The sequence below is a fragment of the Erpetoichthys calabaricus genome, chromosome 10, assembly GCF_900747795.2.
Source record: "Erpetoichthys calabaricus chromosome 10, fErpCal1.3, whole genome shotgun sequence".
NCBI classification, from domain to species: Eukaryota; Metazoa; Chordata; class Cladistia; order Polypteriformes; family Polypteridae; genus Erpetoichthys; species Erpetoichthys calabaricus.
In genome coordinates this window covers 76542112-76566244 of record NC_041403.2, presented here as the reverse complement: position 1 = coordinate 76566244, position 24133 = coordinate 76542112, and positions in this window count along the sequence as shown.

Here is a 24133-nt window from a genome sequence, read left to right as displayed (position 1 = left end):
CAACAAAAGCCTGACACGCAGAAATGATTCCACAGACAAAATATTTTTGTTTTTAAAAGTTTAGTTAAGTTTCAAAGTAAAACAGTTCACACAAAAAAGAAAATTAAAATAGCAAAAAAGGGAAACATTTATAATAAGAAAAGTTCAGTTCTAAGCTTAATCTTGTTACATCTTAAATCGTTATTATTTACTTAACATTTCTGAACCATTTCAAAATGGTCAGAAAACTGTATGCTTATCCCATTTCTAAGTTGAAAATGGATCTTTCAAGTCCCTGCTTACTGGGACCTGTTCTAAACACAACTAGATCTATTATCACACTGTTTCTCAGTTAAAGCAAGAAGATTCTATCTCTTACTAACTTATAGGGGGAAAATACTATACCATTGTCTATGCCTATGGAAGAAATTATATTCTATTCAAATTAAGCAAACATTAATATGAGTTTAACTCAAAACTTTAACTTTCTAAAATTGGCTCTTACATTTCTGGCCCCTAATTGGCTATGCAGGAGCGGAGACAATTACTGTACTTTACTTCAATATGAGCCAGTTAACTTTACTTTAACATTAACTATTGTTTTCAAATTACAAGCAATAACACTGCAAACAAACATTTTAAAATTTTCATATTTCAAACATTGGCTGTTTCTTGAAGCAGGCACAGTTTGTTCACAGGTCTGTCCAGTGTGCTGATTTTGGTTTGCACACAAACTCTTCTGACTGCACCTTTGGCATCTGCCATTGTCTTGATGACTCGACCCATTACCCAGGAATTGCGAGGTGTAGCTTTATCTGCAATTAAAACAACGTCCCCAGGGTTCAAACTTTTTTCTTGGTGCAAGCCATTTTTGATGTTCTTGAAGTATTGGCAAATACTCTTTAGTCCATCTTTTCCAAAACAAATCAGCCATGTATTGAATTTGTTTCCAGCGTCTTCTTGGGTATGGTTCATTTTCTGAAACAAGTTCAGGTGGCATTTCAGGTTGTGTCTTCATTAAGAGCAAATGATTGGGTGTGAGTGGTTTTAAATCATTGGGATCATCTGATGTCTTTGTAAGGGGTCTGTTATTGAGTATTGATTCCACTCTACACATCATTGTATGAAGATTGTCATCATCGAGTGTTTGTTGATTTAGTGTTGAATTTAGGATCTTTCTTATGCTTCTGATTTGTCTTTCCCACACTCCACCTTGATGAGAAGCTGATGGTGGATTGGAAATCCATTTGATTTCTTCTTACATCATAGCATTGCCAAATTTTTCATGTTCCAAGTTGTTAGTAGCTTCTCGTAACTCTCTTTCCGCTCCAACGAAATTTGTTCCATTGTCTGAGCGCATGATTTTAACTTGTACTCTTCTGCTCGTAAATCGGAGTATGGCTTGGATACAAGAATCAGTGTCTAAGCTATGTGCAATCTCTATGTGCACTGCTCTGATTGTTAAACATGTGAAGATTATTCCGTACCTCTTGACTAGACTTCGTCCTCTTTTGACTAAAAAGGGGCCAAAATAATCGACTCCAACATTAGTGAACGGTGGTTGATTGGGTGCTAGGCAATCTTCTGGCAAATCTGCCATTTTATGCTCACCTGCTTTCGCATTGTATCTTCTGCACGTTGTGCATTTTGAAATTATTTTTCTGATAGCTGAGTTTGCTTGAGGTATCCAATATTTCTGGCGTAACTGTGCGAACACGTAGTTGCGCCCACAATGTCCGATTTGTTTATGAATGTGCTGCAATATGAGAGAAGCAACATGAGAATGCTTGTGAAGAATTGCAGGATGTTTAGCTTCTTCAGGCATTGCAGCTTTACAGAGTCTTCCTCCAACTCTCAGTATTCCATCTTGTATGATCGGGTCAAGTTTATAGATTTGATTGTTCTTTTTAACACAAGTCCTTTTCTTTAAAGCCTTTAATTCTTCTGGAAATTCTTGCTGTTGATTTAGGCGTATAAGCTCTGTTTCAGCTTTAACTAAGTCATCTAGAGAAATTGGGCTTGTTTCTAAAGTCAGTTTATACCATTTCATATGTTTTGTGATGAGTGATTTTTGTTCTTCTGGATTACTTTTATATTGATTGACTTCTAGTTGAAATGTTTTTCTTTCATTTCTTAAGTGCAGCAGTATGTCTTTAAACTTGAGAAACCAAGCCACTGCTTTCTTCAAGCGATGCCAATCTGAGAAGTAGGTGATTAGTTTGTTCATGGGCTCAGTTGCCTCCTCTATTCTTGTCATGTTAACTGCACAAGTTTCAACTTCTGGATCATCTTCAAGGAGTGAATCGTTCAGTTGATCTGGTCTTTTTGGCCTCTCACGTTCTGACTTCAATAAGAAACTTGGACCTTGTGACCATGTGGTGCTTTTGAGAAAGTTTTCTATGCTTAGGCCTCTGGATGCTTGATCAGCCGGATTAAGGGCAGATGTGACATACCTCCACTGTGAAAGTTGTGAATGATCTCTGATCACGGAGATTCTGTTAACAACAAAAGTCTTGAATCGAGTGCTTTCATTTGCAATGTATTTTAGCACCGTGGTGCTGTCAGTCCAAAATGTAGATTCTTCTAAGGGCATTTGAAGCTCAACTTTAAGCATTTTGTCCATTTTAACTGCCACAACGGCTGCTGTCAGCTCAAATCTTGGAATCGTGACCTGTTTCAATGGTGCAACTCTTGACTTGCCCATCAGGAATGAACAATGCTTTTTGCCCTCTTCGTTGGTTAAGACAAGGTAAGTGACAGTGCCATATCCATCTTCACTAGCATCTGCAAAATGGTGCATTTGTGCTGTGTTTATGGTTCCAAACCTGGTAGGTTTGAAGCATCTGTTCACTTTATAGTCTGTAAGTAACTGCAAATCATCCATCCATTTTTTCCATTTCTGAATGTGTTTGAATTCTATTTCTTCATCCCACCCAAATTTCTCTTTGCATAAATCTCTTAGAATAAGCTTTGCTGGCAGTAAGGCGGGTGCTAAAAAACCAAGTGGATCATAAACTGAGCTAACAACAGACAGAATACTACGCCTTGTAGCGGGCTTGTTTTATAACTTAATCTGAAATTTGAAACTGTCCATTTCTGTTCACCACTGGACACCCAGGGCACGTTCTTTGGGAAGAAGACTGTGGCTCAAGTCTAAGTCCTTTTGTTCATGAGCTCTATCTTCTTCAGGAATAGACGATAAAACTGCTCTGTTGTTACTCACCCTCTTAGTTAAATGAAATCCCCCTTTGAGGCATAGAGCTTGGAGGTCCTTTGCCAGCTTTATTGCTTGTTCTTCTGTTGTCACTGACCTTAAACAGTCTTCCACAATGCTAGTAATCCCAGAGTCTTATTTTCGACAATTGATCATCTGTTAAACCCAGGTAACTCAAAGGAATGCCTCCTAAGTACTTCCAGTAAAACTTGTGAGGCTATCGCTGTATTTTTCAATCAAAAAATTAATGATATTAGAAATAACATAATATATCTCCCCAACACTAAGGATCCTCCTAAACCCCAGTACTCCATAATAAACAAATTAAAGTCTTTCACTAGGATAGATTTACCTGATTTACATAAAATAATTTTTCAAATGAAACCCTCCACCTGTGCCCTTGACCCAATACCAACAAATTTTTTCAAAGAGATATCGGGCGTGCTAATTGATAATGTTCTTGACATAGTAAATTCGTCATTAGATACGGGGGTCTTCCCAGACTGTCTTAAGACTGCGGTAGTTAAACCCCTACTTAAGAAAAATAATCTCGATCCCTCTGCTCTTGAAAATTATAGACCCATCTCTAACCTGCCTTTCTTAAGTAAAATTCTAGAGAAGGCAGTCATTATACAGTTAAATGAGCACCTCAATAAACATGCTATTCTTGATAAATTTCAGTCAGGTTTTAGAACTAATCACAGCACAGAAACTGCACTCGTTAAAGTAGTAAATGACTTGCGGGTACATGCAGACAGAGGCCATTTATCTGTTCTCATCCTCTTAGATCTGAGTGCCGCATTTGACACCATTGATCATAATATTCTTAAGAATCGCCTTAGTCAATGGATGGGCCTCTCTGGCAGTGTCTTAAATTGGTTTGAATCCTACCTGGCAGGGAGAAAATTCTTTGTTAGTTGTGGTAATTATAACTCAAAGACACATGATATTCTATATGGTGTTCCACAAGGCTCTATCCTGGGTCCGCTGCTCTTCTCAATCTACATGCTTCCATTAGGTCAGATTATCTCAGGGCACAATGTGAGCTACCACACCTATGCTGATGACACACAGCTGTATTTATCAATAGCACCTGATGACCCCAAATCTCTTGATTCGCTAACACAATGTCTAACCTGTATCTCAGAATGGATGAATAGTAACTTTCTCAAATTAAATAAAGAAAAAACCGAAATCTTAGTGATTGGCAATAATGGATACAATGAGGCTATTAGAAATAAACTGGATGCATTAGGATTAAAAGTCAAATCGGAGGTAAAAAGCTTAGGGGTAACCGTTGATTGTAATCTGAATTTTAAATCGCATATTAATCAGATCACTAGGACAGCATTTTTTCACCTAAGAAACATAGCAAAAGTTAGACCTCTTATATCATCGAAAGATGCAGAGAAATTAGTTCATGCGTTTGTTTTCAGTCGGCTAGATTACTGTAACGCACTCCTCTCAGGACTACCCAAAAAAGACATCAATCGTTTGCAACTAGTGCAGAATGCAGCTGCTAGAATCCTAACCAGGAAAAGAAAATCCGAACACATTTCTCCAGTTTTGAGGTCACTACACTGGTTACCTGTGTCATTCAGAATTGACTTTAAAATTCTGCTTATGGTTTATAAAGCTTTAAATAATCTCGCCCCGTCTTATATATCGGAATGTCTGATACCTTATATTCCAAATCGTAACCTCAGATCCTCAACTGAGTGTCTCCTTAGAATTCCAAGAGCAAAACTTAAAAGAAGTGGTGAGGCGGCCTTCTGCTGTTATGCACCTAAAATCTGGAATAGCCTGCCAGTAAGAATTCGCCAGGCTAATACAGTGGAGCACTTTAAAAAACTGCTGAAAACACATTACTTTAACATGGCCTTCTCATAACTTCACTGTAATTTAATCCTGATACTCTGTATATCCAATTCATTATAATAACTATTCATTCAAAATCTGTACTAACCCCTACTCTCTCTTCTGTTTCCTTTTCCGGTGTCCTGTTGGTGGTGGCGTGCGCCACCACCATCTACCCAAAGCACCATGATGTTCCAACAATGATGGATGGATTAAAAGCCAGAAGTCTGTATGACCATCACCATCAAGTGACTCCGTGAGAACCCTAACTACAAAGAGAACTATTTCATTTATGTTAGGTAGAATGCCCAGAGGGGACTGGGCGGTCTCGTGGCCTGGAACCCCTGCAGATTTTATTTTTTTCTCCAGCCCTCTGGAGTTTTTTTTTGTTTTTTCTGTCCACCCTGGCCATCGGACCTTACTCCCTTTCTATGTTAACTAATGTTGTCTTATTTTAATTTCTTATTTTTTCTTTTATTTTTCTTCTCTTCATTATGTAAAGCACTTTGAGCTACTTTTTGTATGAAAATGTGCTATATAAATAAATGTTGTTGTTGTTGTTCCACATAGAAGTTATTGAGAACGGTGTTAACTGCTTCCTCAGGAAATGTATCTCTGGCATCTTCAACTGTTCTACACAAAGCATAAGAAGCACAACTGGGTGAAGAAGTAGCACCAAAAAGATGTACTGTTATTTTGAATTCTTCAGGGTCTTCAAGGACATTGACTTAATGTCTGCCATTAATGCTATTGGCTCCTTTCTGAATCTTGTAAGGACACCAATGAGTGTGTTAGTTAGGTCAGGGCCTTTTAATAATTGTTCATTAAGTGAAGTCCCCTGGTAGGTGGCAGTGCAGTCAAAGACCACTCAAATTTTATTTTTCTTTGGATTATACACACCGTGATGTGGAATGTACCACACTCTGCCTTCATTGCAATTTAGGCTTTCTTTGGGTACCTTGACAGCATAACCCTTGTCTATAATGTCTTTCAAGAAGGCTTTATAGTCTCCATGGAAACCTGAATTTTTGCTCAGTTTTCTTTTGAGTCCTATAGTACACTGTTGAGCAATGCAGCGATTGTTTGGCATTTTAAGTGTTTCATCCTTTAAAGGCAAATTTAAACAATAGTGGCCACCTACCAGTCTCGCAGATTCTGAGACTACACACATGAACTTGATGTCCTCCTGCGACATTTCTTCTTTTTATTCACAACTGCGCTCTGGAAAATTTGTGTTATCCTGTACAATACAATGCAATACAGTTTATTTTTGTATAGCCCAAAATCACACAGGAAGTGCCGCAATGGGCTTTAACAGGCCCTGCCTCTTGACAGCCCCCCAGCCTTGACTCTCTAAGAAGACAAGGAAAAACTCCCAAAATAAACCTAGTAGGGAAAAAAATGGAAGAAACCTTGGAAAAGGTAGTTCAAAGAGAGACCCCTTTCCAGGTAGGTTGGGCGTGTAGTGGGTGTCAAAAGAAGGGGGTCAATACAATACAATACACAGAACAGAACAAATCCTCAATAAAAAAAAGATTTAGATAATTTTAGACTCCTGAAGACCTCATCCATCAAACCGCCTCCACCATTTGGTCATTCCACGGCTGAAACAGTGTTGGGCCAGCCAATCCGATGAAAGGACCCCTCTTTCTCACGATTCTACTGTTGCAGCAACATATCTTCAATCTCTGTTATTGACACACAATTGATTGAATGTTTGGGCAGCTTACCACTTTGTTTTACAAGGTCATCTATCTCTTTGTATGGTCCACCAACCACCCATCCAAGTCCAGTCTTCATGGCATGAGGTCCACCTCCTTGGCTAGGTATGAATCATAACTGCTCACAGATTTCTGGGTAGTTGTTTTCTATTAAAAGATCAACTTCAGAGTCAATATGAGATAGACGTACCTCTTTAAGATATGCCCACTTATCGATATCTTCTTGTAGTGGAATACTTTCTCTGTTCACTGGAATGGTGACCTGTGTAAAGACCTTTGGCAAATCAATATTTTCATCATAATTGAGACCACAGACTTGTAAATCTGATAAGACAGAACATTGGGTTAGCATTTTTGATTCATCATCATGGTTACTCATAGTTTTGAGGAATACTTGTGTTCTTCTCCCTTGAAGGTTTAATTATGTCTGGAGCCTATCGGTGCAAATTGTTACTGTACTGCTGAGGTGTATAAAGGCGTATGTTTCTACATACCTTTCACTCTTCTTAGATTTTACCTTAACAGGAACTACTTGCAGTGCACATTCTTCTCCGGCCCCAGTAAAGTTACAAGTTCCAGTCTCTGTTTCCTTTTCAGTAGATGTTGCTCCACTCTCTTTTTTGATATGCAGGATGTCTGGGTGCTGAAAAGAACATGTCTGACGTTACATTCTTTCTTTACAGTTCTTACCAAGGTGCCCCTGTTTGAGACAGCGAAAACATAAACCTTTAAATTTAAAAAAAGTCAATTCTTTCTTTATGTGGCAGTTCTTTGATTTTACTACATTCAGTTAGGGTATGCTGGCCACTACAAAATGCACATGGTCTTTTAAAGGCATAAGTGCCTGTGGCAGACCTCTTGATTAAGGTGTCCTGAGTTTCTTTTTCAGCAGTTTCAGTGATGTTTGTAGCAAAAGTAACTCCCTTTTTCTGACTAAAATTCATAGACGGCTTTCATTTGTCATGCCTCTCTCTTTTTTCTATGTACAGTCATGGCCGAAATTATCGGCACCCCTGGAAATTTCCTTGAAAATGCACCATTTCTCCCAGAAAATTGTTGCAATTACAAATGTTTTGGTATACACCTGTTTATTTCCTTTATGTGCATTGGAACAACATAAAAAAACAGAGAAAAAAAGCCAAATCTGACATCATTTCACACAAAACTCAAAAACCAGGCTGGACAAAATTATTGGCACCCTCTACTTAATATTTGGTTGCACGCCCTTTGAAAAAAATAACTGAAATCAAGCGCTTCCTATAACCATCAACAAGCTTGTTACACCTCTCAAATGGAATTTCCGACCACTCTTCTTTTGCAAACTGCTCAAGGTTTCTCAGATTTGAAGGGCGCCTTCTCCCAACAGCAATTTTGAGATCTCTCCATAAGTGTTCAATCGGATTTAGATCCGGACTCATTGCTGGCCACTTCAGAACTCTCCAGCGCTTTGTTTTCAACCATTTCTGAGTGCTTTTAGAGGTATGTTTGGGGTCATTGTCCTGCTGGAACACCCATGACCTCTGACGCAGACCCAGCTTTCTGACACTGGGCCCTACATTGCGCCCCAATATCTTTTAGTAGTCTTCAGATTTCATGATGCCTTGCACACAGTCAAGGCATCCAGTGCCAGAGGCAGCAAAACATTCCCAAAACATCTTAGAACCTCCGCCATGTTTGACTGTAGGTACTGTGTTATTTTCTTCGTAGGCCTCATTCCGTTTTCTGTAAACAGTAGAATGATGAGCTTTACCAAAAAGCTCTACCTTGGTCTCATCTGTCCACAAGACGTTCACCCAGAAGGATTTTGGCTTCCTCGAGTACATTTTGGCAAACTCCAGTCTGGCTTTTTTATGTTTCTGTGTCAGCAATGGGGTCCTCATGGCTCTCCTGCCATACCGTTTCATTTCGTTCAGATATCGACAGATAGTTCGAGCTGACACTGTTGCACCCTGAGTCTGCAGAACAGCTTGAATATGTTTTGAAGTTGATTGGGGTTGTTTATCCACCATTCGGACTATCCTTCGTTGCAGTCTTTTATCAATTTTTCTCTTCCGTCCACGTCCAGGGAGATTAGCTACAGTGCCATGTGTTGTGAACTTCTTGATTATGTTGCGCACAGTGGACAGAGGAACATGAAGATCTCTGGAGATGGACTTGTAGCTTTGAGATTGTTGATATTTTTCCACAATTTTTGGTCTCAAGTCCTCAGACAATTCTCTGCTCTTCTTTCTGTTCTCCATGCTTAGTGTGGCACACTCAGACACACAACAGAAAGGTTGAGCCAACTTTTCTCCATTTTATCTGGCTTCAGGTGTGACTGCTATATTGCCACAGGTGAGTTCAAACGAGCATCATATGCTTGATATAAAACGATTTACCCACAATTTTGAAAGGGTGCCAATAATTTTGTCCGGCCCATTTTTGGAGTTCTGTGTGACATGATGTCAGATTTGGCTTTTTTTTCTCTGTTTTTTTGTGTGGTTCCAATGCACATAAAGGAAATAAACATGTATATACAAAAACATTTGTAATTGCAATAATTTTCTGGGAGAAATGGTGCATTTTCTGGGAAAATTCCAGAGGTGCTGATAATTTCGGCCATGACTGTAGATGTAGCTTTGTGCAGCTGCGCCATGTATTGAATGAGAGGCATTCTGGGCTTGTATATGTAAAAAATCTATTAAATCATCAAATTTTACGTCTCTTTTTCCTTCTCTCTCAGTACTGCAGGCTAGTGATGTCCACTTTCGTTTCAGTTCATATGGAAGCTTGGAGACAACAATATGCTGGTTTTCACCTATATCAAATTCATTCTGATTTCCTCTTGAAGTAGGTGCTGCATTCATACAACGACTGAGAAAGAGGGCTAGATCTATCAATGCTCCTCCATCTTCTGCTGACTTTATCTGAGGCCAGTTCATAATTTTTTTAATGTATACTCTATATATCTGTCTGCTATCTCCATAGTAGGTTTTGAGCAGTTGTCGTGCCTTTTGATAACCTTCTTTTGGCGTAAGTCCGAGACAGGATTGAAGGAGCTCATGAGGGCGACCTCTAGTGTATTGTTCTAGAAAATGCAGTTTATCTTGTTCATTTTCAAAAGCTTTGTCTATGGCATAATCAAAGGCTCTAATGAATGATGTATATGTCAGAGGATCACCACTAAATATTGCTACTTCTGTACGTGGCACTGGGGGTTTATCTTGTTTCTCCCACTGCTGAGCTAACAGTTTGTTAGCTTTGGCAACTGCTTTTTGGCTTTCGGTTTGATTCTGTATGAGCACATCAACAAAATCTTGTTTGTAAGTCTGTGAACGGGCCCCTGTGGTAATTACTGGTCGTTCCTGCCTTTCCGACTCGAGTTCATCTAACCTTTGTAGGATTCTATCAAGTATCGATTGTTCAACCAACACTGCTGTAGAAGATGTTGAAGTTGCAGCGTTTTGCTGTTCTGATAAGCCGCATTTCTTTTTGAGAGCGTGTTTAAACTGAGGTGAAGTTTGTCGTACCTTTGACTTTGTACGATTCCGTTCTTGCAATTGCATATCTTTGAATTGATTAACTAGCTGTTCGTCAGATGAACAGGTTAACAGACTATTTGTATCTTTCAGCCATGTTGCTGTAATGTCAATAAATTCGTTCCATTCCTTAGAGCTTTTTGCAAATGTCATTTTCTGTTTCTTAATTGCTCTTTCTTTACGTAGCGCTAATATTAATCGTTTATTCAGCTTCTCAATCTGACTATGCGTATAACGAAAGATTCCAAACCTTTGTGCTACTTCTATAAGATTTTCTTTAGAATCTTAAAGGCTGTCGATTTCAGTCATAAGCACAGAAAGCTGATCTTTCCTTCTACTTATATGATCTTTAAGATCTCCAATTACATTCTCTGGCTTTGAATCCATACTCAAATCACTACTAACTTCATTTGAATTATGCTTAGACATTGCTATGACAACAGCTCAAATGACTGACAGCTGGCTTTCCTGACAGCAACTTCGTCACAATCGGAACGTTCCAACAAAGCAGATTACTTACTTACGGCGTGGCTTCAATGACTCAGGCAAAAACACAAGCGATCATCCACAAAGTCTTTATAATATCATAGTCCCTTAAATCTTCTCAAGTTCAGGTACGGCGACCTTGCTTTCATTTACGATAATGCAGAGGTAGAAGATAAGAGCACAGTACCTCGGAATGACTCAGTTCTTTTTCTTTCGTTGACAAGTTCTGGAGCAGAAGCATCCTCTGTCCTCAGATGGTAGATTCCAGTTCAAGTTCAATGCCTTCAGATGGCAAGTTTTTTGACAAAAATGTAGCTGCGTTTTTCCAAAGTTACCAAAGTTCAGCAGCTCTAACTTAAAAAATGGGATTCAACAAAAGCCTGACGCACAGAAATGATTCCACAGACAAAATACCTTTGTTTTTAAAAGTTTAGTTAAGTTTCAAAGTAAAACAGTTCATACAAAAAAGAAAATTAAAATAGCAAAAAAGGGAAAAATTTATAATAAGAAAAGTTCAGTTCTAAGCTTAATCTTGTTACATCTTAAATCGTTATTATTTACTTAACATTTCTGAACCATTTCAAGACGTTTCTGAACCATTTCAAATTGGTCAGAAAACTGCATGCTTATCCCATTTCTAAGTAGAAAATGGGTCTTTCAAGTCCCTGCTTACTGGGACCTGTTCTAAACACAACTAGACCTATTATCACACTTTCTCAGTTATAGCAAGAAGGTTCTATCTCTTACTAACTTATAGGGGGAAAAGACTACACCATTGTCTATGAATATGGAAGAAATTATATTCTACTCAAATTAAGCAAACATTAATATGAGTTTAACTCAAAACTTTAACTTACTAAAATTGGCTCTTACAATACTTGTTATAAAAAATATAAAAATCATTAGTGTGATGGAGCTGTACAAACGCTTACCATCTGTTATAAGAAAGACACTATGTTATATTTATTAGAACTTTAGCAATAATTAAGAGGAGGCTGTGCCAACACTGACAGTTAAATTAATGTATCTTGATCCAATACTACCAAGTGATGTATACAGCCTTGAATTTTTATTTTGTTGACAAACGCTTATATTTATATGTCACATCGCGAGTGTTCTGCGTTTAAATACATGAGTGTGCTTTACATGGGTTTTTCTGCAGATACTATTTCTCCTAACCAATGACATACAGATCAGGCTCATAAGTGACTATGTTTTTCCAAACTAATGTATTTTTACACTAGCTAGTAAAAGTTACACAGACCAGCATATTTGATTTACTAGTATACTGACTACTGCTTATGTGTATTTGGCCCTTTATTATTTTTTATCCCCTTTGTTATTGGTTATGAAAAAGACTGCAGCAAAGCAGGGCTGCTATTAATACACATTATTTATTAACAATTTTTTGTCATCTTTTCCACCTAAAAGACACAAGATAACAGAAATAATTATAAATGTCAGAAGTCAGAAAAGAACCTAAGCAATAAAGTTCTGTTAAAGGACAGTCAGCACAGGTTTAGACTACGAAGACCCCATTTATCTTACATGAGAAAGCAACAAATACTTATGAGAACAGCAGAATCTGTGGTACTGTATTCCTTGTATTCTAACAAATCAGAAAATGTACACATGATCTAAAATTCATGCGTGACCAGAGACTTAACTTTTTTTCAAAACTGGAGCATTTTTAATTTTTCTCATATACTTAGTCAAAGAGATAAATATGAATACATATCATAAAATAACCTCTCTTATGGTTCATTTGAAAAACAAAATTATTCAGTCACTGAGACCACACAGAATGTTTTCCGTTTTAAGATGGACAATTCTGAAGAATTCACCAATTTAAACATGAAAGTTTTTAAAATCTGAAAAGTGCTGCACTGCATGCTCTATTTGAGATACCTCAATTAAAACTAAACTTTCCTGACAAATTTCTCAGAGTAATAAGTTTACCGAATTTCAATGAAGTTAGTCCACTGAGAGTTTCATATGGATAGACATGACAATGACAGTACATGCTTCACATTTTATGCAAATGTACTTAAAAAGCTTTTGTTGCAAAGCATCAAAAATAAAGTCAACAAGGGAAAATGGTGCAGAATGATTTTGAATACAGAAAACAGCACAAAATTATTATAGAAACTAGAAGTTGAATGCATTTGTATAATTTCAAAGTTGCAGTGGGATATTCATATAAATGATTTATGTAATAATAATTTTAAAAAAGGAGTTATTTAGTTCAAAGATTACAATAAATGAGGATATCCACCGAGTGTTAGCAAGATCCTTATTAACTGACATGAATAAAATTCAGATTTATGCTACCTTGCAGAAGTTGAAATTTAATATGAATATACACATAGCAGGCAAAAAAATCAGATGTAAAAATTTTTGACCAGAGCTCTGAAGTGTACACTGAATATTAAAAAAACAAGATGTGGGTACTCAAATTTATTTAGGTCAGGAATGATGTGATCTTGCTGATTGTTTTTTCTTCATTTTAACAAGTTTGAAAAGTTCCATCACCACTACCACCACCAGTGCCATTTTGTGATTCCCTTGTCACTGAGCCGCATATTGTTAGTGTACATGTGACGTCATGGTAACCATCTTTAAAAAACTGACACACGGGTAGTTTTTGTTTGTTCTTTTCTTTGTCAAAGAACATCAGTTCAAGGCACATACTGCATCTTTTTATACAATTTCATTTTTTCTTTATTGATTTCTTGCCTGCTTATTAACCTATGATTTCTGCTTACCACTTTCATTCTGGCCTCTTTGATGATTTTAGTGTTTACTGATCAAGGCTGTCTGACTATTTTCTTAGATCACTCCCTGATGGCCTCCAGCCACTTTTAAATCAATGATTAATCAATCATTGGCACAAGCATAACAATGTACTGTAGTTCTAGATATTTTTTATGGCAAGAAGAAACATGCAAAGAGAGGAATGGAATATGATGGGAAATTATTATTTTTATGTAAAGCCTTGTATTATCGTGGGTTTACAAGGACTTGCCAAATTCTTTACTAGGTAGGTCTACTCTTGCACCTTAAGATTATCACACATACACATAGGACTCCTGTAAGCAAAGTCTCAGGTGAAAGCTGAATTGTCAGTCACCCCGCAATATTCTACTTAGAATTCCCTTTGCATTCATGCATTGTGAAATATAGAGGCACTGTCGTCCCCTTAATCCCTCAGATTAGACGTCAAACACTGGGTAAAAATCCAATTATTATTTATTTTATAATAATAATGTGCACCAAGCACCCTTCTCTCCACAATACTCATAAATAATCACCAATAATCAAGAACAATAATCACAATCCTCCACTACCAGACGCGTTGCCACCCTTCCACCCAGCGAAGCTCGACATCTGGGATTTCCCATAGTCCTTTTATAGTCCTTGACCCTAGTCACGTGGACAGAGAGGGCAAAACACTTCCGAGTCAGAAAAAAATCCTTTTCTTCACCCCGGAAGCACGTCATTCCTCTTGTTCATGTGACTTTGACATATTTCCGGGGCGTAGGGAAAATAATTACTGCTCCTCCCTGCAGCGCCTTCTAGCGGCCCCCGTGGTATCCAGCAGGGTTGTAAAGGAAAACTCCAATGTCCATAAGGCATTCGGGGTACCTCCATACTGCAAGGAGAGCTCCACCTGGCAGCTTGGGTGTATTGGCCGGGATGAACGGCCGGCCATATTCCATAGCATTCATACAGTATCCTTAAATAGACAACAGAGAATACATTTCACATTATTCTATAGGAGTCTTTACTTACATAAATATCCTTAAATAGACAATGGAGCCTTAATATGTCTCACAATATTCTATAGGAGTCTTTACTTAAGAACTTACTTATCACTGACGAACACATGGGTGTCATCATGACACAATTAAAAGCACAACTCTTTTGGTTATGCCACTTACCGACCAAACAAAACACCCTGCTTTTACCACAGTTGTCTCTTCTTTTGATGAGCGGTCCCTTAGCTTTGATAAACCCTATGGGCATGTAATGTGGCTACTCCCCATTCAGGTGTCTTAATTTTCAGTTTACTATTTCAATCACTCTAGATACAGAATAAAGACACAAGTATAGAAATTTAAAAACAGCATGGTATTTATTAAATACATAATAATACCAAATAGAGCAAGAAATAATGAAAAATAAGGTAGTAAAGTCCCAATATATATATATATATATATATATAGTCTTTAAAAAAAGGTTACGGAAAATCAGCAACGTCAAGGCGTAGGCCCTGGGCGGCGTTGATTTAGCGATTGGCGTTATTCATGAGAGGCTTTCACTGACGATCAGATGAAACAGTTGTACCTCTCAGTCTCTGACATCGCCCTCGCTCGCCCTCTTCTCATATTCTTTCTGTTGTCATTCCTTTTGGTTCCTCAGACAAGCCATTTTTATCTTAAAATTCCACATGGTTTTTTGGGACGTGTGATATTTTATACACCTGATTGACTGGCTGTTAATATGATGGACGTCTTCACTCATACTCCTTGATCATTTTATGCATGTCCATTTCCCAAGCAATAAAATAATCAACACAGCTGAGGCATCATCCGGGGGGGTATTTTTCGTACGTGGATTTCTCGCTTAGCCGGATGTAATTGTTGACGATTTGGCCTGATCCTGGATCTGTCGGTTTTTTGAAACTCTTGCTGGAAGTGTTGTCATAGGAACACATCCAAATCCGCAAACCTGCTTGGAGCAGGTTTGTTCTGCGTAAACAAGGATTAGTTTACACACGTGATCAGTGACGGTGCGTGGAAGTCATCCAGTCAGGGCTTCGCCGTTCATGAATGAGCGACCAATTGATATTGGTGCGCAACTTATACGAAGAGAATTTCATATAAAGAGGGTTTTGCGCGATCGGCAAGATCCTTTATTGCCCCCGGAGGAAATTCTGTACGAAAGATACCGCTTTAGCCGAGGGGGAATATTGTACCTCAAAGATTTATTAGCTCCGTATATTCGAAGTCAAACTCGGCGAAGTCAGGCTCTCACAACCACACAGACAGTAGGCATTGCTTTGAGGTTTCTTGCAAGCGGCACTTTTTTATATACTGTAGGCGATGCGGAACATCTATCGAAAAGTGCAGTTTGCCAGGCAATTCATAAAGTCTGTTTGGCTCTGAAACATTTCCTTCAGGTTTTCATTGTGTTTCCTGGACACCTGCGTGTGCAGACAATAAAAGAGGCGTTTCATGCCATTGCAGGTAGGTAATACACAGGCTAAAACACCCACAGTTCCATAAAGAATCCCACAATCAGCCTAACATTCTCATTACCAGGATTTCCAAATGTGATTGGGGCACATGGAACTGATCAGAGTGGAGTTTGATCAAACATTATTTGGAAAATGTACCTCTCCTCCTGATGAATAATCAGACACAGTGTCTTCATCAAATATTTGACCTTCGTTAATATCTCGTTGGTCAGACACAGGTTCAAGGGATATGACATTCCCTGCAACTGACCCAACAAAAAAGAGGGCTATATGGAACATACCTATGGCACACATGGAGGACAAATATGCAATGACCATCCTTTACCTGAAATGAAATGACCACTGCATCCTGCCACTGGTTCTGAGGAGGAGCTTCCCCCTGGAATGCCCTCAGAAACAGGGCGATGGGCATTTTGCTGGAGAGCCAACTCTTCTGCAGGGGTTAGGTCTGGACCGCGTGGACCTCCACCTGTTTTTTGCTTGTCTGCCTCCTTATTAGCTTTAAAATTAATGTTTTTTATATTATATATGATTCTTTATGTCAACAATTCTTTAAATAGTTATATACCAATATTTACCAGTTTGAAGTATATTCTTGTACTTCACTTTAACCTGTTCCCATGTTCTCCTTGTGCTCACGTTTGATCTGGAATTATGACATATTAAATAATAATTAATCTGACACATAGGAAATGAAATGCTGCATTCAGTAAGTACAATGTACACTTTTTAGCGTTTAATTTTTTCGGCCACTTTTTGCCACCTGTCTTTTCTGGTCTGGGCTGCTTTTGCAGTGTTACCCCTTGTGTATATTAAATCTTGAAATTCCTCGTGTCCTTTGAATAAAAGGTCTTGCGCCGCGTGTGTGAAAAAAAAATGCGCCCGTTCTTTCGTCATTTTGTTGCAGCCTATCAAAGACTTGCTGATCATGTTTTCTAGACTCAATATATATGGGCTTTTCACTCAGCGCGGGCGCGCACATTCATCTCGTATGATTAGATCCAGCTACACTAATCTAATACACAGCTGCGTTTGAAAAACCGACTTATCTGGATGAGTTTCACTGGCATTAATTCATTCAGGATGAGGCACCTGATCTCGGATGGTTTAAGCGACGTACGAAAAATACCCCCCCGGTCTTCTGCTTTGTTTATACTGATGGTTTTAAAGTAAAGTACAATTCGGGAAGAGGAGATGCTTTGATGTTAAATACCTACCTAAGTGTTAAGTTCATCCTGTCCATCTGAGCAACATATTTGTTTTAAGGTGATACAAGTCAGGAAGAGAAGACACTTCAGTGTTAACTGTCTTTGTAAAATTTAGATCATCTTGTTTACATGGGGAAAAAATAAAATTTAAAATCCAGGACACAACAAGTCTCAATAATAACAAGCAGATTAAATGTTCACAGCAAGGTTATCATAGTTAATGAAAACCAAAATCAAAACTGAAACTATTATTAAAAAAACATTTTTATAAACTGATATAAAATAATTAACAAAATAAAATGAAAAACAAAATGAAACTTAAAGTAGCTGGAAAGTTTAACTGAAATAAAATAATAATTTACTAAAAATATTTTTAGTTTTCGTTTTTGAATGAATATTCTTGCCGTTAGCCTTTAACTCTTGTAACTTTTAACTCTAAAACAGCAAGTCATCAACCACAAGCCGCTTGCATATATTCATCCAGTGAATGGCGGCTGTGATGGAGGGTGACAGAGCAAGCTGAATATGGGCGTGTAAAGCGCGTGAAATAGAAAGTGATTTACTGTGCCGCCTTTCTTTGTGCTTGTTGTATATCAAGATGTAATTCAAATGCCTGAAATCGTAATGTGCTGGTCAACAAAACCCTTACCGTATGCACAGAAAAATTACAAGTGACTAACGTTTCAGTTTATTTCTCAGGTGTCTGCATTTTGTTGACAATAATTCACCTACCATTTGGCACGGGAGAAATCCTTTCTGAAAATAAAACGGCACTGATCAAGAGACTTACTAGGTCATCATACAAGATCAGCATATTGTTACTGACCAATCACTTTTGCTTTAAAAAAAGCCGTTTAACAACGAAGTGATTCAAACCTTGCAAAATTCCCAAGCTGGCAATGTCTTCTCTGAATTACAGGTAGGTAGGCAAAGAGAGTCTTCCAACTGGTGAAAAACTAAACACACTAATGTGTTCTAGTATTTATTCTATATTTATTAATGTATATTTTTTTAGTTTATATTCACAAGCTCAAAATACCTGCTATTGTGAAAATAATCCAGTAGCAGAATTATGTTTTAAAATATATGTCCCCCTTTTTTCAGTTTTTTTCTCTCTCTCTCTCTCTCAAAATAGTTGAAATATATTCTTTTTGTCCTTAGCATCAGCAATATCATGCATATTGCATACCAGGGATTTTTCCTGCCTTGCATCCAAACCTGCTGGGGTAGGCTCCAGATTTCCTGCCATTCTGCTCTGCATAAACAGGTTTAGATAATCTATATATTGTTTCTAATCTTAGATGCTGTCTCTGTTGTTTTGTGGCCATCCACACTCCTATTCCCTACTCTTACTCTGATCATTATAGGTTTACTGTTCTTATGCATTGGCCATTCAAGTCTCACTACCCCTACCCTTGACACTACATGCTTGTTTTTCTTTGTTTCCCCCCATACAGCTAGGTGAGGTAGCACAATGACTCAAGTCTAAGAGCCCTGTTCTTCCCAAGTCCCCGTGACTTTCATGATCACACCTGTCAGAACACAGTATAATCTATTTTCTGATTTGTTATATCTTTTCAGGCCTGCCAGTGGCAACATTCTGTCTATAAATTGTATGTGCCTGAGACGGAATCAGAGATCAATATGGCTAGTACAAAATAAAAAAGCCCAGTATGGGAGATGCAATATTTGAAGGCATTCATTATAAGCACATTGTCTTGGAGCAGGATATGTTGTGTGTTGAGGACATTTAGAGTAAAAAACCCTCAAACCTTAAAATTCACCTACATTTCATTACAAATTGGCCCATTCTGTCAATAAAAGGAAAAGTGTCAACAGTCAGCACACATTTGTTAGGCACAAATGACATAGAAATTATAAAATTTCATATTCAGTATCTGGTTTTGATTATGCTTGTTTTTAATCACACAAAAACAAAACCAGATAGTAAACCATGTAGTTTTTGTAGTAAGCTTCCGCTAACATTAAACTCATATCATATCCAAATTGTGACACAAAATTAAATTCCATGGTAGCTCTTAACCATTCCATAATTACTAAAACTGACACCGATATAAAAATAAAATAGAAATGTCTTTGTGAAATAAAAAATAAATTAAAACTAAAAATATAAGACAAAAAAAACTCAAACTAAACTGAATTTCCAAGTAAAGTAAAAAAAAAATATAGAAATAAAAACTAATATTAAAAGACAAAACTATAATAACCTTGGTTCACAGTGATATGGACCATCACACGACTTTCTTTATCCTAAATAACTGTCCCTGCCTTCTGCGCAATTTGAAAAATAAGGCAAAAAAATTAAATTTTCTGCATTTATGGCCCACTGTCATCTACCCATGTAGTACTAATAAACACCCCTTTATCAAAGGCAGCTCCACCTTTTTTTCCATATATGACTATGCGTTGAGGCTAAGATCAAATAATTGTCCACCGGGATACCTCAAAAGGTTCACATTCTGTATGGACTGCTCTTGCTAAAGTTAAGCTAAACATGAAGAAAGCAGACAAAAATAGGACATTATTACCTGACTGCATTTTGTGCACATCAAGAATCACCGGAATGAGAACAATTTGTTTGTTTTGTTTCTATAAAGAAAATTAAATAATGTATAATATTTTGAACAGAAATGTTTCAAATAAGAATTTCATATAACTATCCAGAAAACAGATTTATTAAAATAAAGTTTCAGTTATTGAATTACAAATCATCTTAAAAGTAATCAATTTCATAATTCTTTCTAGTTTCTAGTGTTCAGTTTTATCTGCTTATTATGGTACAAATAAACTGTTTTCAGAGTGCATTGATAAGTCTGTCTTACACATTCACCTTGACACTAATCTAAAGGTGTCACAAACCTAATGGACAGAGACAGGGCAACAGAAAAGCTGCTAAGTGCATTTGTGATTCCAGCTGAGATGCTGGTCGACAATAAGCCTCCTGAATAGCCAGAATCAGTGGATTCATATCTTTCAAAAAAGTCAAACTAAAGGTGCAGTCACTTCAGAAACTAATGGATTTCTCTCTATAATCTCACTACGGCCTAGACAAATAATTTGCAGCAATTTGTCTCCATCTGATCATTCAATAATACATCAGTTTTGTTAAAGGATTTGATATGAAAAATACATTTCCTTCAAATTTACTGTATCTTTTTTCCATTTGTGAATGTAGGAAATGCCCATATTTAGATGCTTACATATTTTATCTTGCAATCTGATATTACAGGAATACTGAAAAACAGTTTTAATCTCGGGTTTTCAACAGAGATTAAAACGTGTTTGATACACTATCGGTCAATAGTGACTAATGTTGGACAACAGCAAGCAATATCAAAACATCCATGAAAAAAATTCACATTGATGATTGCAAGCCATTTGTTCAGTAATGCTTGTTTCATTTGCTTTACATTCAATTATTGATTGTTATGGTCTGCATCTTTTGGGATATATGACATCTGCAGGGGAAAGTGAGAGTATCGATTACCATACATGTTTTTAGTTGTATGAGGTTAGTGAAAATAACAAAAAGGAACGCACTTCTCAGTGTGTCTTATGCCACCTCCTTAAGAACACTACAGTATGGCAAATGAGGATAGCTAAAAATGTTCTGCCTGTTTCTTGCCTAAGCCAGGTGAACAGAATGTCATCTGGGACAGATGAAAATCTTCATTTCGAACGTATGTGTATATAAGATAGCTGAAACACAGATACCTCCTACAAACCCCTTAAATGCTTTTCAGACAGTGAAAGAGTTGAGAGGCACAGACTATAGCTGTACATCTAACCGTGAGTCCCAAGCATCAGTACAGCAGATAAGGCCTTACACAGCTCAGTCACACCAGCACTGTGGCAATTGTGGCTCTATTAGATATGTGTCTTATACTTTGAACTGTCCTGAAAGAGAACAAACATGTAGGCGGTGCTGGAAGCCAAACCATTTTGTAAAATGGTGTAGGTCAAAGACAGACCCTGGAACTAGGAGTTTTACGCAGCATGAACCACATACTGTTGAGTCCACCCCTCCAGTTATCCACATTAAACAACAAGACTGATTAAATAACTCACCTTTATTTATATGTATTACAAATTTAATGCTTGTCCCCTTCAACATACTCCCCATTTGCACTAATACATTGCTGCAGTCTTATTTTCCACTGGTCGAAGGCATGGAGCAAATCAATTTCTGTCAGCTGTTTTAACACATCTGCCATTTTCTTCTTTACAGCATCAACTGACTCAGTTGTGTCCCTTTAAGCACTGATTTAACTTTTGGGGAAAGATAAAAGTCGAACATCCTCCATATTCTCCCGATTTAGCACTGTACAAGTGTAGTAATGTGCTTGTTGGTCAAAAACTGCTTTACAGAAAGTGCTGTGTGAGCAGGTGCATTGTCCGGGTGAAGAATTAAACAATTTTCTGACTTTTTCTCTCAGCTTTATCAAAACTTCCTTATAATAATGCTGGTTAACTGTTGTGCCTTCTGGAACCCATTCTTCCAAAATTACACCCTTGAAAACACAATGCAATTATAACTGGTTCTGACTGCTTTGTATACTAGGTGGAATCACAGTCTCGTTATTTAATAGACACACCTCGTATACCTGATGTTTTGGTTGTATGCTGTGTAAGTGGATAATTTCTGCATTCCTTTATTTCTTGACACAGGAGCTAAGGTCTCACTCCTAAATATGGCCACCTATATGAAATTCTTATCGCGCTTACCACTTTAGCAGCTTAGCCTTGCCCTCTTTGGATGTGGCAGTTCCACAATTTATGATAGATAGATAGATAGATAGATAGATAGATAGATAGATAGATAGATAGATAGATAGATAGATAGATAGATAGATAGATAGATAGATACTTTATTAATCCCAATGGGAAATTCACATTCTTCAGCAGCAGCATACTGATACAATAAATAATATTAAATTAAAGAATGATAACAATGCAGGTGAAAAACAGAAAAACAGACAATAACTATGTATAATGTTGAATGTTAACGTTTACCCCTCTGGGTGGAATTAAAGAGTCGCATAGTTTGGGGGAGAAACGATCTCCTCAATCTGTTAGTGGAGCAGGACAGTGACAGCAGTCTGTCGCTGAAGCTGCTCTTCTGTCTGGAGATGATACTATTAAGTGGATGCAGTGGATTCTCCATAATTGATAGGAGCCTGCTGAGCGCCCTTCGCTCTGCCACAGATGTTAAACTGTCCAGCTCCATGCCAACAATAGAGCTTGCCTTCCTCACCAGTTTGTCCAGACGTGAGGCGTCTTTCCTCTTAATGCTGCCTCCCCAGCACACCACTGCGTAGAAGAGGGCGCTCGCCACAACTGTCTGATAGAACATCTGCAGCATCTTATTGCAGATGTTGAAGGACGCCAGCCTTCTAAGGTAGTATAACCGGCTCTGTCCTTTCTTGCACAGCGCATCAGTATTGGCAGTCCAGTTTTATGTGATGGGTCTTGTTCACTGCTTTGTAACATAATGGCAAAAACACTGCTTCAGATTTCAATTGCTATGTCACAAAGTATGGCAGCAATATTTAGGCCTCGACTTGTTCACTAGTGTAGTTTTCACACTACTGGACAACAGTGGATAAATAATCCTGAATGTCAACTGGCTGTGCCATTAGAAATGGCCTATCTTGCTTGCCGGTCTAGGTCACCTTAGAACACTTACACATACATCCCTGCCTGATATAATATTCACACCTATTGCTAAACCTCTGCGTCTTGTGCTCTTAGCCTGCAGGCTGCTGTCACCACAGTGCTACAAGACTTGCTGTCACACAGCATTATGGAGCTGACCCATGCCTCTCCATGGATATCATACTTGGTCACAGCAGACACAAAGTCAGGATGGCTGACTATGCGTGGATCCGAGAACAGCAAATCAGGCTATCATTCCTGATGTTTATCCCTAAGCAACATTCCAAGAGTTCACCTGTGCTCTAATGTCAATGTCAATTTATTTATATAGCACATTTAAAACAACATAGTAATGCTGTGGCCAAAGTGCTTTACAATAATAGAATAAAAGAAAACCAAAACAATTAACATAAAAACATAAATAGAAATAAAATATATGAACATAAAATAAGATACATAATAAATAGAAGTAATGTTATATAATCACAAAGAGGAAGCCATCAGTATTACTGAAGGTCACGGAATGCAAGTGAATAGAAATTAGTCTTTAATCTTGTTTTAAACAGTTCAATTGTAGACGACTCCTTTATATGATGAGGTAAAGAGTTCCAACGGCGAGGCGCAGCAGCTGCAAAGGCCCTGTCCCCCTTGGTTTTACACTTGGTACGAGGGACAACAAGAGACAACTGACCAGAAGATCTAAGCACTCTGGATGGCTGGTGTAAAACACATAGTTCAGATAAATAGGCAGGAGCAAGCCCATGTAAAGATTTAAAAACTAGCAGCAAGATTTTAAAATCAATTCGAAAACCGACAGGCAGCCAGTGTAAAGAAGCTAAAATAGGAGAAACAGAATCAGACTTCCTAGCCCCAACCAGAAAGCAAGCGGCAGCATTTTGGACCAGCTGTAACCTGTGTATCAGAGATTTGTTAATCCCAGAATACAGCGAGTTGCAGTAATCGAGGCAAGAAAAAATAAAAGCATGAGTAGCTTTTTCAAGATCCCTAGAAGATAAAAAAGGCTTGATCTTACCTAATAGATAAAGGCTTTATCTTACCTAATAGATTAATAGTTTGGAAAAGACAGAGAAAGAGCCAAGAAGTCCAACACCAATTTGGGCTTTAGCTGATGGACCCGCTATAAGCATCTCCGTTTTATTTTAATTCAGATCAAGAAAATTATTAGCCATCCAGGATCTTAGTTCAGACAGACA